Consider the following 16,532-nt stretch of genomic DNA (forward strand, 5'->3'; position numbering starts at 1 on the left):
CTTAAACATATTTTCTCCCTTTTGTTCTTTTTTGTCTATCTATTTTTGTTGTACGTCTGTCGACTAATTTTCTTGTTCTTTGTATTTATTTTATACCAAACATCTAACTTTTTCTCATACATGTAAGATTTTAAAGTATCCCAGAGTATATTTCTACTAATACCTTCACTGTCATTAAAATTTAAAAAAAGTACATTTCTTTTGAGAACTAGTTCATCCAGTTTAGTAATATATGTTGTTGTATACCATATTGGTAGCATATTAATATTTTGTTGTTAATGTAAACATTGAAGAGTTATGATCTGAAATGTGGCATGTTGTTGTTGTTCTGAAGTTAGTAGCCTTCTCATTTAGGTCCATGGATAGAATATCAACTATAGTAAGAGTACCAAAGACATGTGAATAATGAAGGAATTTTCTTCTGTTCAAATAAACTAATCTATTTGATTCTACTCCATTACAAAAAAAGATGATTCTAGGGGAGTTAATTCCAATCACATAATAGAGAATTAAAATCTCCTCTGAAATTTTCACTTCCTTTCATAGGAGTCAGTAAAATTTCCAGAAGTTTTTTTGGATCTTTGCACCAGGACCACATGTCCCATACAAATTTGCTAGTGCATATATTCTATTTTGGTATTCAAACACGATCATGGATAACATTCCACTTCTGTCAGTACATTTGACTTATGACGTTAAACTTTTTTCCAGAATATTAATGTACCTTGTATGGCTTTATAAGAAGATCCATTAACGCTTCATATTGGTTTATGTTGAGTCTTGTCAGAGTTATTCAGTTGTATGTGTTTCTTGCATAAATGCAGCATCAGCTTTATTTGTTTGTAGGTATTTACTTAGACTTTATCTTTTCAGATTATTATTTAGACTATGGGCAGGATTCACGAAGGCTTGCACGGAGTCTAAGAGTAGTGTAAGACTCCATGCACCCTTCGCGATCCAGGAACAGCCCAAAGTCCGTGTAAGAGACAAGCTAAAACGTCTCTTACACGGAGTGGCGGATAGTTAATAACCTCACTTGCAGCCGAACAGCATGCAAATGAGGATGATTAGCGATCCAGGAAGCCCAGAGCAGCCCGTGTAAGAGCCGTTTTAGCTGCAGAAATGTACTCGGTTGACAACTGAGTATGTTTCTGCAAAAACCGTAATGGAGCCATGTCAGCTCCAAATAAAGGGTGCATATGTGTCGGGCAGCATGCCAATGGCCAAATATGTGGCCATTGGCAAGGTAACCTGATGCAAATATATTAAAAATATAATTTTTTTTTTTTGGCGATCGCCGATGTTTAAACCCAGCGCAGCCCCGCGCAAACTGGCTGCGCTGTATAAAACATAAAAACGAAGGTTATAAACCCACAAATGTCGGTTTTATGCAATACATGGAATGTCAATGCAGGGACCAGCAGACCAAAACGAACATGGCCACCGTGTAGTGGTTGCTAAGGGGGAAGCTGAGTCTAAGAGATGTAACTAAGCATTAGTAGGCAATCTGATGCAAATGAGTGTTAGGATACTGAATTCCACTGTCACATAGCAAATGAGCACAGTCTGAGTAGTGTAAGAGTTACAGAAGGGGGAGGAACAGAGTAGGAGAAAGGTGACATCACATGGGGGAAAGGTAGAAAGAAATGCAGTTCATTGGAGGTCAGAGTTATATGACAGATGTCAGACAGATATGGAAAGAGGTGTGCCACTAGATAAGCATGAGAAAGTCAAGAAATGGAAGGTGTACACTGTTGCCTACACCAAAGTTTCTTGCTGGGCGTGCATGCGCACGTGTGCGCACCATGAAGCGCGAGTAAGGCAGTGTGCGTGCGTGTAAGGCAGACTGAGCATGTGGGAGCATGTTGGGAGATGTTTAACACTGTTTGCGTGGGTGTGCACGTGTTTTAATCCGAATAAGCAGATTCTGAACCGTGTAAGCATGTGTGCGCACGTGTAAGTCACTGTGAGCGTGTTTCTGCTGGTTTGCACACGGCTCCTCCCTGAGGAAACAGAGAGGAAAAAGGAAGCAACAGATTTAGTAGGAAGTTAGCAGGTGAAAACAATTAGAAGCAGGCCATTACACAGGCAGAATAGTAGCTCAGCCCAGCACTTAAAACTCTGCAAACAGCAGTGCAGGATGTTTCTCTCGAGACACTGCAAGACAGGAGTAAGTTATTAGAAGTGAAAACTGAAAAAGCTGAACTCGGAGCAGAAATGTTAGGGGCTGCCATAGCTGTCCTAATGAGTGGTGACAATGCAGATGGTGCCAGGCAACCCACAGTGAGGAGACGGAGAAGAGTGTTCAGGCCCAGGGACACCTACCATGGGTTACATGAGCTGGAGATAGTAGAGCGCTATAGAGTGGACAGAGACCTCCTGCAGCAAATAGTGGAGCTGTGCAGGCCGCGCCTCACACACAGAACCAACAGAGGGGAACCCATCCCAGTGGAAACCAATAGTTGGCCTAAGAATACTAGCAACAGGTACCTTCCAGAGACCAACTGGTGATATGATGGGGATATCACAGGCATCAGCCTCCAGGGTACTACACCAGTTCCTGGATGCCACGTCAGCACTTGTCGGTGATCATGTATATTTCCCCAATGCCCGTGAGGTATTGGCCAGCAATATGCATCTCTTCCAGCAAATAGCGGAATACCTTGAGGTAGTGGGTGCAATAGACTGCACGCACATACGCATCAAAGCACCAGCCAGTGAGCGGGGTAGGGCATACATCAACCGCAAGGGCTTCCCCTCCATCAACTGCCAGGTCATGTGTGATGCCCAGGGCATAATAATGAATGTGTGTGCTGGCTGTCCTGGGAGCTACCATGATTCCCACATCTGGCATTTGACACAGCTGTACCAGACATTTGCCAATGGGGACATCCCACACGGACACCTAGTGGGGGATGCAGGTTATGCACTGGAGCCGTGGCTGATAACACCCATCAGAAACGCACACACACCTGAACAGGAACGCCATAATGATGCACACGCACAAACACGTAATGTAATAGAGCGTGTGTTTGGGCTGCTCAAGTCACGGTTCCGGTGTCTGGACACATCTGGTGGAGCCTTGCAGTACACACCAACTACATGTACCCAAATTGTCATGGTATGTGCTATGCTACATAATATGATCTTGTGAAAACAGCTGCAGCAGGACCAGCATAGGGCCGGGCCAAACAGCCCCCCACCATTGCCAAGGCCATCACAGGCAGAGCGTGACTCGGAGGAGGAACAACCTGAGCCTGCCCTAGTAGGCAAAAGGAGGCATGCCCAGTATGCCCTGGCCTTGGCAAAGAGGCAACGCATAGCACATACACTGGCTCAGTAGGAACCCTGGGAATGATACCCCCTCTGACTCACTCAAATAATAACATGGATGCTTACAATAACATGACCTGCTCACAAACATGTACAGGGAAGTGTAATATGCGCATCTGACAGAGGCAGCCCTGCAGCATCACCTGAGGCATGAATGCCATGTGTTTAAGTAATGTAACACCATGTACTATATGCACACCTGAGGACCCTGACTAACATCCTACCCTCACCAAGCATCATGCCACAATATGACAATGAGATGATCAAGTGCAATAATTAAGTATTGCAGTTAGTCAAAGGGGATCCAATGTGTGCCAGTCTGGGATGACATGCTGAGCATGACGTGATGCTCCACCTGCTAGGACTGGCGTGCACCTATCAGTGCAGGCCATATGGATACTGGCAAAGGCTGTTGTTACCCACAATGTGCCCGCCCTGAATAGGTAAGGCTCAAAACACAAACCTATCTCCATAGGTATCAGAAGGGATAAGAATAAGATAAGGGATAAGTCGAAACGGCAAGATGCATGCAGTCTAAACTCACCCAGTATGGAGAATGTTGATATTTGTGCTGTAACAGAAAACTGAGTCAAGGCCCACAACAGCACCCTAACACTACCAGGTTACACCTCATACTGTGCTGTACAGCCTCAAAACATGGAACAAGCTACAAAAGGAGGGTGACTAGCAAGAATTGTCAAGGATAACCACACCCCCATGTTGGTACCACAACAAGAAGCAGCATGGACTAGCCATGGTCAAGTAACAGTGGCTAAAACTGCCCCCCAGTTTATAGCCTGCTACAGACTACTGTCCCAACACCAGGAACTGCACCTGGCCTATGCTGTAATACATGAATATATCAAGTCCTCCAAAGGACATTATATTGGGTGACTGAAAATACCCAGACATAGACTGGGAGCATTATACTAGCTCCAACAGTGTAGGACAAAAGTTCATAGAATCTATAAACCAAAAGGCCCAGGAACAACATACCACTCCCACAAGAGGGGTAAGCATACTGGATGTGATAATCAGCAACATGGGTACTGGATGGCAAGATGAGAAGTGTATTGCTCACTGGTAAAACCAGACCATAGAGTAATCACACTGGATATACAAATCCTGACCACAGTCCCTGGCCAGAAAACCACGGAAAACATGTGTTAAGCAATATTTGCACTCCTCCAAACTGATGTGGAATCCATTAAAGGTCCTGTGCAGGTCCAAAATATGGGCCACACCTCAGAACCTGTAATTCGGCCATTCCATGAACACTGCCAGGAATGCTTGGATTATGCAATCCTAAATTAAAACAAAACACAATGCCATACATGCAGGCATCTGGCATGGTGGACACCAGCCCATAACCAAACCATGCAAGAGAATGAGGAAGCTACTACATGATAGAGCAAACATAAACAATGAAGTAATCACTGATCAGTAGTATGGCAGTAAAATATGTCCACACATACAATCCACTAAGGCCAGCCACAACAAGTTGAATCTGTGAATCCTGAGCCAATGTTACACCTGCGCCAAGTACACAGACAACCCCCAACTCCACCCAAGAAATACAAATATATGTGAGAGATGCAACCATCTATCCAAACTGGAGGCTGAGCTCCCTCAACTCAGTACTCCCAAAACTAGTCAGGAGGAGAAGGTAACCACACACACCACAAACACAGTCCCACATAGACCTATCACAACTGCAAACCAAATGCATAAACACAGAAAAACATTCCCGGAGGCACAAATTACAAACACAGCACACCAACAGAGGCCTCTAAAGCAGATACCCAATCAAACAACCTCCAAACATAGCACATGCAACACATAGTACACAAAGCTGGTGTGCCAAACAGTCACAGGCCAGAAGGAGAAACAACATGCCCGATACAGTTGTAATAGGCGACTCCATAGTCAGACACACTGCTGTCCCGCACACCAGACTGAACAAGGGAAAGGGTACAGTAAGCTGCCTGTAGGCTGCCACAATACGCCACATAACAGAAGTATGCAGGTCACTCCAAAGCAAGTAGAAATATGATGCGGTCATAGTCCATGCTGGTGTGAATGACCTGAGATGTACCTCCCTAGACTACATGAAAAGAGACATAGATGAGCTCTCTGATTATGTAGTCCAGGCCGGTATGACACTCACCGTTTGCAGCATCCTACCCTTACCAAGAATAATGCCACAATACAAACACGGAATGATCAGTCATAGCAAGTGGCACACTTACTGGTGTCATTCCAAGGGGATCCAATGTCTGTCTGCTTGGGATGTCATGCTTGACAAGCCACGCTGCTGTTCTTGGGATGGCTTGCACCTGTTACCCCTGGGCATCTGGATATTGGATAAGGCCTTTGCCACCTCCATAGAGCCTTTTGTAGGCAAGGCTGAAAAGACTAACCCACCACCCTAGAAAACATAAATGGAAAGAAACATAAGGGTAATGCTGACCAATGCCAGATGTGTAAACCCCAATATGCATGCTCCCAAGGCCATCCCCAGTATGGAGAACATCGATGTCTGTGCAGTGACAGAAACCTGCTGCAAGCCTCCTGACAGCACACCAGCACTACCAGGTTATACCACATATCATGTGTCATGGCCCCAAAACCTGGAACAAAACATAAAAGGAGGGTGAGTATCCATATTCAGCACAGACACCCATACGTCCAGGTAACTGACAAATGCACAAGGCATTGGAGTCCACCCATGTGCAACTAACTGTAGGCAAGACGGCTGTACAGTCTTTAGCATGCTACAGACCACACTCTCACACACAGGAACCCCACCCAGCTGTCCTGAAGACACTGGACAGTATGAATGTCCCACCAAATACCAAACAAGGTACCACAAATTACCACATAGGTGGTAAACCATTATGTATGGAAGGAGTAATCAGGGACCTAGGGACACAAGTGGACAGTAACCTGTTATGTGACACTCACATTGCCAATGTGGCTAGGAAGACTGTCTACATTTGACACCGTATCAGGAAAGGATTCACATCTACGTCAACAGAGGTCATTGTGCCCCTATACTGTTCTCTTATCACACCCATAATCTAGTACAATGCCTCATATGGGATGTACCTTACCTGACATCTGCAGCAGTTAGAAAGACCTCAAAGGTACCTCACCAAGAGGATAAAGGGTCTCAAATATATGTCATATGCTGCCTGGCTGTAGACACCCCAGCTGAATGCAGTCACATACTGCCTACACAGAGGCATTGCATGCCTGCTGTAGAAGGCCATGCCCAACACAGGAGTAATGGACATGCTCCACCCCAGAAAACTCAAAGCCATCGGAGCTGTGAGAGTGAGAGATGTCAACCTCAACAAATAATGAAATAGGATGTGCTGGTGGGACAGATACATAATCCAGAGGCTCCCCACACCCTGGACCAGAATCCCACTCCATGTTAGGCAGAGCCCCTCACTGACACACTTCAACAGGAATCTTACCAAGTGGATGGATGATTGTAGAGTTACACTGGGGGTCTTCACTGTGTCCAGACAGAGGCACAGCAAAGCAAATCATAAATGGCCATAATATTCACATAGCAAGGGGTGGCAAAAGCCACACACACTCTGGCTAGGCTAACAAATGCCTTAGGGTGGATAGCCTAGTATGAACCTATGAAGATACAAATTGTACAGGACACTAAGGATAATCCCAAGGCTTTCACAACTGATGGTAGGAACTGTGTTGGGCATTCACAGATATGCTCTGAATCGCACAAATATCACAAACGCACACACATATTGCCAACATACATCCTGACAGGTGCAGTGCAAACCCCCCCCCCCCCCCACGAATGCAGAATATCTATCCCAGCAGACTGCTGGCCCCCTGACATTGCAGATGCTGAGGTAACAGCCAGCATCTACAAAGCAAAACACACACAGCAGCAATGGTATGAGATGGTGTCCTGGGCTGAGTGCAACATGGACTCCAAGATGAATGGAATGCCAAATCACACTACTGCTCAATGTCAGCCTTACCACAGAATATGTACCCAAAGAGCAGTGTACAACAACAGTGGTCCTTCTCAACAAAGGTGTTGCCTGAATGGATACTGAAAACTACTACCCCAGAATCCTGAGAAGCTCGGTCTGCACAGCTATGGAAAGGATCAGCATGTACCACAGACATAAAGATATTGGGGACCTACTGACACCGGACCCTACCCACTGTGGCTTTCTTAAGTGCAGATCCTGCCCCTAAACATGTTTGACTCAATTGAAACAGTCATTAAGGTCAGGGATGAGGGCAGTGTGGTCCACACAGCATAGCTGGACCTTGCAAAGGCTTCTATACAGTACCCTACGTGTTCATTATAGATAAGCTCACCAGCTTAAATATAAACCCCTATGTCAGTAGAGGGGTTGCAAACCAGACCAAGGACAGAACATACATGGTCAGACATGCAGCAGCCATGTCAGACTACAAACCAGATATAACTGGCATTCCACAATGCTTGGACCTGGGATCTCCCTCGTCTGGTATATATGTTCCATAGGTACAGGCAAACATGGAAGGACTGTGTCTGAACATGTTTGCAGAGGACTACAAACTGCTCACCATATATGATCCACCAGCTGACACAAGCATCCCACAAAAGGGCCACATAGAAACAGACAACTGGTGCCATAGCCATGTCAGCAAGCTAATTGCAGAAAAGTGTATAGTCAACCCCCGTGGATATACAGTAAGTGCCCACCAATTACCACACAGGTGTTAACCCATTACGTAGTTAACATGCAATGAGAGACCTGGGGACACAAGATGATATCCTGCATTGGACAAACATGTGCTGTAGTGTTTACAGAAACATACCATATACCCACCTAATCATGAAGGTTGTCTTATCTAGATAAGGGGAGGCCATTGTGGCTCTGCAGTCATCCTTCATCAGTGGTACAATTGACTACAATAGCCCCTGTGGGATGTACCTCAGCAGACACCTTCATCAACCGAAAAGTCCCCAACAGTACCTCACCAGGAGTATCAAAGAGCTTGCACAGATGCCATGTGTTGCCTGTGTTGCTGGTATCAATAAACATGCTGCACCTTGTACAATCTGAATGGCAGTGAGCTATACACATGAGACCTGAACCCCAGCACTGACTTGCATAGGACAAGCTGTACTGCATGATCCATAACACAGAAGCCACCCCCACCCATGAGTGAACTCCCAGTACAGGCTACCCATAGAGTCACATCCATTTTCCTCAATAGGAATCTTGATGAGTGGATGGGAGATGGTAGCTTTATCCTGGGTATCACTGTCATGTCACAGGTAGACAGAGGCACAGTATACTAACCATGACATATGTCATGGCAAACTCCACTTACAATGTGTGTTGAAGGACAAACACACTCTCCAACTAGCATTAGACATGGACTAGGGCACATCGCTAGTGTTTGCAAATGTACACCTATGTTGTGGAGTACACTACCAATGTTGGACAAGCCTGGTTTAAGTAGTTCATATCTGAACAGAATGCAACATGGTCAGATGTACACAACTGGCCCCTAACCAGGCTGTTGTACTCACTACCAAAATGTAAAGCAGTGATAGCACTAAAGCCCAGGATACTGTCCACCCCAGTCAAACTACTACCAGTACACTATACAGTACTACAGTGTTAGGTCAGTGTGAAAGGATGTTGACAACTGTATGCAAAGTATCCCATGCAAACCCTGCAGGCACAGTATAATCCTGTTGTGTTCACACACAAAGCAGTTGTACAGTAACTACACAATATGACACACCACACACAACCATAAACGGGTGATATTTGTTTGTTGAAGTTCATACTCCTCCACAAATGTGGTGGGCTGCAGAGTTCAACATATGGAATGCTCACACTGGGCATGCTCACACACTTTGATAAATCTGACATATGTCAGACAACATGCCATGGGAAGGCTGAACTGGGCATGCTCACACACTTGGGCCAAATCTCAGTTTAGCAGTTGGACACACATCTGGTATTTTTACGTGTTATTCCAGGAACCAACCACATTACAGCAGTCTGCCCAGTGCACACAGTTAAATGACTACAGAGACATACATGATATAGTGGATCCCTCCCATATGCAAACATCTTCCACAGATGCACAAGTTGTTCATACAAACAGGGAATGCTATGGCAATAAAGATGTGCAGACAGTCTATCAGCAACAAATAATGTGCATTTGACAATTAAACATATGGGTGTAGAGGTCAACACTAGGCTGTTTGCCCTAGGGAATGACAGCTTAGCCAGAGTGTGCTTGGCGTCTGCCTCCCCACAGGATGCACATTCCCCTTTCTAAACACCGATGATGTCAGCACCCTATAAGTACAGCAGGAGAAAAGAAACCTCCCAGTAATGCGAATAGCGCGCTCTGCTAATTGGTCCGTCACAAGTGTCATAACATAGGTAGGGGTTTGAATCCTGCAAATTCTCAGTGTGTGCGTGTGAGTGGGGTAGGTGTGTGTGAGTGGGGTAGGTGTGTGTGTAAGTCTGTGGGAGAAAAATGTCCCTTTTGGCAACTGGGAAAACACACTACAGGATGCACATTCCCCTTTCTAAACACCGATGATGTCAGCACCCTATAAGTACAGCAGGAGAAGGGAAACCTCCCGGTAATGCGAATAGCGCGCTCTGCTAATGTGTCCATCTCAAGTGTCATAACATAGGTAGGGGTTTGAATCCTGCAAATGGCAAGTGTGTGTGTTTGGCTGAGGGGGGTTAGTGTGTGTGCAATTGTGTCTGAGGGAAATGTCCCTTTTGGCAACTAGGAGAACAGACTACAGGATTCACATTTCCCTTTCTAAACACTGATGATGTCAGCACCCTATAAGTACATTAAGAGAAGGGAAACCTCCCAGTAATGCGAATAGCACACTCTGCTAATGCGTCCGTCTCGAGTGTCATAATATAGTCAGATAGGGGTTTGAATCCTGCAAATGGCAAGTGTGTGTTTTTGGCTGAAGGGGGTTAGTGTGTGTGAGGGAAATGTCCCTTTTGGCAACTGGGTGAACAGACTACAGGATGCACATTTCCCTTTCTAAACACTGTTCAGCTGAAGGCCATGGCTTTGCACAAGTTGTCTGTTTCTATGATGCCCCTTTGGAAGATGCTTGTGTCTGCTGGAGAGTCGATTATGGTGGCCAGTTCGCAGTCATCTGCATATTTAGTCAGCCACAGTCCATCCGTGTTGGCCTGTACCTCCAATAAATATATACCAAACAAGAGAGGTCCCAGGACTGAGCCTTGTGGGACACAACTCGTAACTGGTTTGTAGTCTGGCATGGCTCCAGCAATTCTAACCATGTGGGTTCTGTCCTTGATTCAGTGTGCAATCCATCTAGTGACATAGGGGCCTATATTTAAGCTGGTGAGCTTCTCTAGAATGCCCAAGTGGGGTATTGTTGTGAAGGCTTTTGCGAGGTCCAGGTAGGCTGTGTGAACCACCTTCCCTTCGTCAATGGCCTTGGTGACTGTTTCAAAGAAATCAACCAGGTTAAACCTGGTAGTGCTGGTGTGCTCTCAGTAGCCCTGAACCAGGCATCTGTTACTGCACAGATATCGATGTTCTCCATGCCAAGGAGAGTTTAGGGTGCATGCATCTGGAGGTTTAGACTTCTGGCATTGGGTAGCATTACTCTTAGTTTCTTATCCCTTGTGATACCTATGAAGGTGAGTTTGTCATTTGAGCCTTGCCTAACATAGGCACTACGGGGGTAGCAAGAGCCTTTGCCAATATCTGAAAGCCCAGGGGTGACCGGTGCAGGCCGTCCCTAGCGAAGCAGGTAGTTCAACAGAAGATGAATATGTGAAGGTGTAGTGCCTGTGATTAGTTAGCAGTAGCATATATGACTGCTCACGTGGACACATGCCAGGTAAGTCATATGCACTGTGTCACAGGCAATGTACATGTGAACAGGACAAGCAGTGACATCCTGTCAAGTGGGACATGGACATACATATAGTAAGCTATGCAGATGGCACTAGGAGTCCACAGAAGCTCTATAACTATGCATTGCAGGTGTGATCAGTATTCCAGGGTAATTGCAAGCAAACATGCATGCAAACAAAGCTACAGTAAACAGAGCTGCATGTAGTCCATTGTACAACAAACAAGCTGTACCACTTCCAGTAGGTAACACTGCAAATATGCAGGCACTATGTACATGGAAATACACAGGTCAGATGGCTAGGGTCCAGTCTCGGTGTACAAGTGTACAGACCATGTACTGTCAGGATGTACAAAAACTGGATGGAAACCCATGTGCTCATACCTGCAGTAATACACATGTCAAATAACAGACACTGAGCCTTCACTCAGTGGTTCCATACTTAGTAGGATGTATGCTACCTGGCCTGCCACCACAGTATCCCTGACATATATATGGGGACACTCCCTCCTGTGACAGATTTGTGTGTTGGGGCTGTCTAGCATGGTATGAGATGTGAGCATGCAGTGCTAGGGTGCTCCTGTGTGTCCTGTACCAGTCGTGTAGTACTGCACACATCAACATCCTCAAACATCTGCATTGCAGAGTCCAGTGTGGGCAACATGCCACTTGCAATTTACATGTCCATCATTGCGTATTACTACATTCATTACCTTATCCCCTGTGCTACCTATGTATGTAGCCTTCTGCTGACATCATTACCACCAGTATGCCAACATGTGCAGATGATACACTATGGTACTTACCATGGGTGTAGACAACAGTACATGACAATCCCACACTTACTGCATCAGGCATGCTGTGATATACCCACAATTAATTCAGCACACAGTACTGTTAACAACATGATACTATTACTACACATCTATGTGGTCACCCTGTGCATCAGCAACATGTTAATCTGTACCTGCACAGTTGTTACAGATTGCAGGAGGTGGCACAGTTTCATCATATGCACAGGGTGTGAACTTGGTATGCCTGAGTCAGCCACTGATACCACCAATTGACATGTATGTGTGTTGGTGAGGGACAGCAGTAGAAGGTGGGGCAATGTTGATGCAGTGTGTGCGTGTATGCGGTAGCCCTAGGTGTTGTCAGTTTGCATGTGTGTATGGATGCACACAGTTCCACCTCATGGCTGCCATATACTGGTGTTTGTGGACAGCCACAGACTGTACCTGCCAGGTCATACAGATCAGTGTCTCTGGCCACAGACACGGTACCTGTGCCTTGCAGGGGTGCTACGGACCGTATCCGGTACCAACCCAGACTGGGTACTGTCATCAGAAGCAGGTGTTCATTGACTGGACACAGATCCCTGTCAGGCCTGGCCAGAGCCATGTGCACATGGTCTCCTGGGGCGGTCTGATGACAGCACAGTCCCAGCATTGCTGGGGCTGCTGCTGGCACTATGGGGGCAGCCGCGGCCCTGTTGTCATCCGTGATGACTGTCAGCTGCTGCTGCTAGCATACGGACACATTGACGCCTCAACCGCCCATCGCCCTGGCTCATGGACATGTAGTTGTGGAACCGGTCTAATATGTCCCCACAACGTCTGTCTGACATCGGTGAAATCACAGATGGCAGCCACAATGTCACGCATACTGTCAGTCATGGTTGTGCGACATGCTGTCAGCTCCCTCAGACCCTGTCTGGTGTGTACCGTTCCATACGTGACTGTGCCTGCATGACAGCCCGAAACATAGCTGAGGTTGTAAGACCTCTGTGGGCACGTCTGACAGGGGCAGTATGCACACGGATGCTCCCACGAGAACCCCTGGACATCTATCTGTGTGGTACCATCTCTGGGCCATGCCCATGGCTGCTGTGTGGGGAGGCATGTGCCACAGATACCACATTACCCTGGTAAATGCCCACTGTATGCTGTCCATCACCTATGGACATTGGTGACAAAGGGTGTATTGGCAGGATAAACTGTGTGCATTGATGGGGTCGACAGCTGTGTACTGTCAATCGGCTGACCAATGGCGGACCCTGGCATACATTCCTGTGCCAGTACACAGATGTCATCATTATCCGTACCCACGGCACTTGATTCAGGTTCCCTGCTACATGACACCAGAGCAGCACCAGAACCTGTGGGAGGGAAACAGGAAACACAGTTTACAATGTCTACACATTACCAGTGATGTGCACACATGCACACATGCACACTGTTTCACACAATTGTACAGTACTCAGTATGCGTGATATCAACACACACAGACACACCTACATGCATACAAAGAGCACTACTAAGTGAGCCAAATAGTACTATTACTATCAAGACTATTACAGGAATTGTTAATACACACTCACCAGCATGAATAGGCTGCATTGCTGTTATACCAGAAGGACCTGCAGATGTGAAGAAACTAATGTCAGTGGGCACAACTGTGCCATTGTTACTGAGTATGATGCAGGTCAGTAGTACAACAGTCGCCTTTTACAGGTCAGCTGCTAATATTGAGGATATCACACTTGCACATTAAATACTATGGTGACAGCTACAAACCAAGGACACACCTCACACATTAACTACCAGTGTACACAACAGTCAACTATACATATGGCATATTACCTGCACGTTAACTGTCTTGCTGCTGCGTGGCTCCAGCCTCCATCATAATGCATGTCTGCTGCTGCTATTGTTGCTGGCGGACTGGAGCCACTACACTCATGAGTAGTCCCTCCAGTCTGGTGAGTGGGGGATGTGTAGCCACCCCACCACCTGTGGCAACCTGTTGCCTGTGGATATCCGACGCACGCTGATGGACATGTCTGATTAAATCACTGCAGTGATGTTGTACCTGCTCATATGTCCTATTATGCGTGCCTATGTCATTTACCCGACGGACAAGGTCTTGCCACAGTGCAGCCCTCTCCTGCTGATTCTGGCTGGTACGGGAAAAGAGTATTGCATAATCCCGCACCAGGCTCTGGTGTAAGTGGGATTCTGCAGGTGGGCCATGTACCTGAGAGAGAAAATAACCTGATATCCGCAATATATGTCAGCAGAATTTGGCACACATACTACACATGCTACTCGCCTGTTATGATACAACATATCTCACATATATAGCATCTGTCTGTCTGTTGGTGGATACACATGTAAATGGCCAAGTATCAGTGCTCAGCCAGCAACTGTGCAACAGTACCAGGCACACTCCATACGACATACTACCAAACTCCAGCAGTCAGAACACTGATTCAGGTCAAGAGCACCTCCTCACTCTGGGGGTTTGTATCTAGGTACTGTATGGCCTACATCATCAACTACTGTGAGCTGACCACACACTGATTGCCCTGGATATACATATCCCACCTCCACCACCAGCACAAACGACTATAGTGAATAACATTACAGATGCAAACTTTACACTTCTGTAACAGTGACATGGTATCCTTTCAGCTCACTGGGCCAGTGGCAGATACAACCCACAATGCTGACCCCTACACAATTGCTTTCTACAGACTTCTCTGAGAATGCATGGATCATGCAATCCCATATATGACCAAGAAACTCTCCACAAAGGGACAGCATCTTGTCTGGTGGACCCCAGCCTTAGACAGATTGTATTACAGAAGATGGAAGCTACTGCAAGACAGAGCATAATTCCATAAAGGGAGGGCATGTCAGAGCAGCACTAGTAAGGATCTATTTTCCATCATACAAACATCCATGGGCAACTTTGAGAGGGAAATCAAGAGGGACACTACAGATAACCAGAAGGCCTTCTTCAGTTATGTTAGCAACCTGGTCAGGATCCATCCTCTATGCCCATAGTTAGTACACAACAACAAATATTTCACTGACACCACAGATATTGACAACATTGTGGCAGACAGGTTCAGTGCAGGTGTCACCCCACCCTCTCCCCAAAATGAGACACAGTTATCCCAGCTGACTGTAACCTCCCTGTCATCACAGATGTCCAGGTGAGAGCCACCCTCAGGACAGCAGAATACACAACATGAATGGGACCTGATGGTATCCCCAGTTGCATGCTACATAAACTCTGACAGGAGCTAAACACACATATAGAAGTGCTATGTAACACTAGCCTGACTACAGGATATGTACATGTACACTGGCACACAGCAGCAGTGGTTCCACTCCACAAAGGAGGCACCTCAACATACCAATACAATACAACACAATACATTACATTACAATACAATACTATACAATATGCTATTGCCCCTGGGACTACAGTAGCGTACTGTTCTGCTGCCCTGACCATTGTGACACATGTGGTGTGATGGTACCTGCTGCTGTCACAGTTACACAAGGTGACTCATATGACATATTACCTATCTGACTAACATTCAGCAGGGGTATGTGTGACATGTACTCATGGGGAGTCTTGCTTCTTAACACTGTGTGGTTTATTGCAGGGTATGTCTTATCTGTGGGTAGGAACTTTTACCTCCACATGTGCACTCTATTGCAGTGGCACGGACGATGCACAGCAGTCGTTTAGGTTGTGGATGGTGTGAGGTGTTACTATGGTTGTTGGACATCTGTCATGGGTGTGATTTACATATGTAAATCCGGGAGTGGTAACCTCTATGTGGGTAGTTTGTGTACTCTGTGGTGTTGTCAGTCACTGTGCATTGGTAATGTGTTTGAGTGCATTGTCACAGTGTTGTACATGTCACTGTGTCCTTCTCCATATCTGTAGCTGTCATGTGAGGTCCATACCATGGCATCCATTATGTGGTGTGGAGGGGTACACCGACCTACATGTCCATAGCTGACACACCATGTTCGCTGACACATACCATGTGCAGGTATTCCAGGGATAGTGTGCCACTGTGAATATCATTGGGGCCACTATTGTACACATTTATGACCCTGTTCACCCCTGACACATGCAGTGGTGGGCAGCCAATCACATATCTGGTGGTTACTGGTGTAGGTGATTTGAAATGTGGTATGGTACTCCAGTTTTGACACTGGTGTTCACTCCATGCCTTTGTCACCAGGCACCTGTTGCAATACATCTGTACACATGTGCCTCACTCAGAATTTATATACATCTCTCTCTCTCTCTCTTTCTCTATATAGATAGAGATATATGTATATATATTGATGTACATATATTGCTATAGATGTGGAGGGGGGGGACACAGAGGGGGTGAGAGTGACAGAGGGGGTGGGACAGGGTGTGTTGAAGGTAGTCGTATACAGTCATACCTGTAGAT

The sequence above is a fragment of the Protopterus annectens genome, chromosome 6.part0, assembly GCF_019279795.1.
Source record: "Protopterus annectens isolate FY-2018-M chromosome 6.part0, PAN1.0, whole genome shotgun sequence".
Classification (NCBI taxonomy): domain Eukaryota; kingdom Metazoa; phylum Chordata; order Ceratodontiformes; family Protopteridae; genus Protopterus; species Protopterus annectens.